Genomic DNA, 2,531 nt, shown 5'->3' with positions numbered 1-2,531 from the left:
GCGTTCTGCCGATCCTGGTGGGGGCCTTTTACGGAAAAACTAGCGCTAATCTACCGCGCAGAAGAAACAAACACGCAATAGAACAATAAAAAAATGACAAGAAAAAGGGGAGCAGAACCGCCGCCTTGGCAAGGGCGGTTGGCCATGGTTGACCATGGTTGACCATGGTTGTTGAACAGATCGGTACAGTGCCCGGCGCAAGGCAAGTGTAGTATGTCGGGCGGCGCCGCGTGCGTCCAATTCTTTTTCCGTGATAGCAAAAATCGAGTCCCAGCGTTCTGTGTCGGTGTTTCAAAAGGCCATTTCTCAGCCCAACTTGTCTCTTTTGGTCAACCCCCCTTGCGGCCCCACTTGGCTTTCAAAAGGGAGGGTGACGAGTTAACCCACCGCAAACCAATCAACTAGTGGAATCCGAAAACCCCGCATTATGGAGTGTGGGCAGTTTGCCGATTTTTTTCGTACCCTTTCCAAATTCTCGACATGGGATCCTAAAGCAGGCTGGGGGAGTAACAAATATCTGCGCAAATCGCTCTGCCAGGTTTGCTACATAGTAATCCTTGTTTTAATCGGCGGCCCCTGCTGTCCCGCCCGACTGGCAGAGAAACAAAAAGCCTAAATAAAGCAAACAGAAGAAAAAAAAAAGATAAGTCATTTGCAGCGAAGAAACTTCCCGGTGATCAAGAAGCAAAAAAAGAAAAAAAAGAGCCCACTCCACTCTCCATGATTTCATTTCACTATTATGGGAAAAAGTGCGGCCAAGACTCGGGCGGGGCCTCTGCACGAAATCGTAGTCTTTCCTTTGGTCACGGGCTCGTCATGGAATGGCCTCCGTTTGGTTCCCAAAGAGAACGAAATGGGATTTATGTGGGGGTGATGCCAGAATCGGGGAGCCGGTTGGTTCCTGCCGGTTAACTCTCTTCTGCATCGGGCCAAAGGGGGTGTCTTCAGACATATTGAACTTCGCTTAAAACGGTTCGAACCAAGCTACGGGAGAGGGGAGGTTTACTGGAATGATGCCTTGGATAGGTAGCGAGTTGGTGTGGCATCCATCTTCCTAGTCTAGGTACCAGCCGGGGCCCATATTCACTTTTCAGAACTGGTTGGCTGGCTCAGATGCTCATGTGCAGCCCATTCTAGTTTGGCATTTGACCGAAACAGACGTCGCTAATCAAAACCCTGCCAGTCGACAGAGTCGAAAAAATTTAATGATGACAGTAAAATGCGGGATGATGCGCATCTGTTGTGGTCCCTGTTGGCTGTGTACTTGAGCTGCTGGCAGACGTGTCACGCGTGTATTTGCCAAGTTCCGGAGTAATCACACCGGGGTAAGTAAGGGATAAACCAAAGTGGGAGAGTAGCAAGGACAAGGAAAAAAAATAAAAGAGCTGCGGGACGGGAGGGTAACTGCCTAGGCTGCCCGGATGTTTCCAGGTTGAGTGACAGACCTTGACATACCAAATGTTGGCAGAATCACCGGCCTACACAATGTACCAAGGAACGTACACACACTGAATGATTGGCTACTTGGCGCCTGAAGCAAACACATAACTTTCAACCTGTGAACAAGCCGAGCGCATGTGGCCGTTGGTCATGTATGGGTGCAAGGGTGTTGAAAACTCTGTGCTATCATGACAACGTGTAAAGCGCTTGACCATCTGATCTGCGTTGAGGAGGCAGGTCGGCCGGGACCATTCAGAATTCAGAGTGAGGAAAAATATCTGTACTGTTTTTTTTTTTCTCGCTATCTTTTGTTGGGCTGCCTTAATTTTTCACATCTTGGATTTTAAGGATGGCTGGCAAGGCTTTGGCGAGCATGGTCCACCCATCTGTTGATGTACGATGTAGGTTTTGAATCTCCGGTGTGAGAACCGCAGGTGAAGGTTTGCGTATAAGAGGACAAAGTGCCCCTCCATGACGGCTCACCGGTCCCATCTGTGCATACAGCATACAGCGGTAGAAGACTACCCCCGGCCCTTGACTTGACGAACCACGAGGCCGAAAGGTTATTAGCCCGCCCTAGAAGGCATAAGGGGACAGAGTGCATGCTGCGTGCCGAATTAGGGGCCGGTAGTGCACATTTTATCGAGAGATTTATGTTATTTACCGAAACCAGGATGTGCTGACGCACTTGTTTTATGTTTCTCTCTGCCTTTTTTGCCAACTACGGAGGTTACAGGTATAAGTTTCCAGAGGCCTGCCAGGTATCTGCGGACAGGGATCTCGCATTAGCGCTGCATATTCCGTCAAAAGCGGTCGAGAGGTACTTACTACAGTCCCGTACGTACATAGATTCGCTGATCTGCTCTTGTACCCTAACTTTTACGCTAATGCTGCCACAGTCTCCATCCACTAATGCGTGACCTGGTAGGCCTCTGGAAACTTATGCCTGTAACCTCCGTACAATGAAGAAATACCAATACTAGCCTTCGGCTCTGGTCGGATAAAGCTGTCGGGAAAGAGTACCATGGCATTGAACCTGACTTAAAAGTAGCTCAGAAATACTGGAAATTATTTTCGACGGCGAGGCAGGT

The sequence above is a fragment of the Pyricularia grisea genome, chromosome VII (assembly GCF_004355905.1).
Source record: "Pyricularia grisea strain NI907 chromosome VII, whole genome shotgun sequence".
NCBI classification, from domain to species: Eukaryota; Fungi; Ascomycota; class Sordariomycetes; order Magnaporthales; family Pyriculariaceae; genus Pyricularia; species Pyricularia grisea.
The sequence above is the reverse complement of the archived record's forward strand: the minus strand, read 5'-3'. Positions refer to the sequence as shown.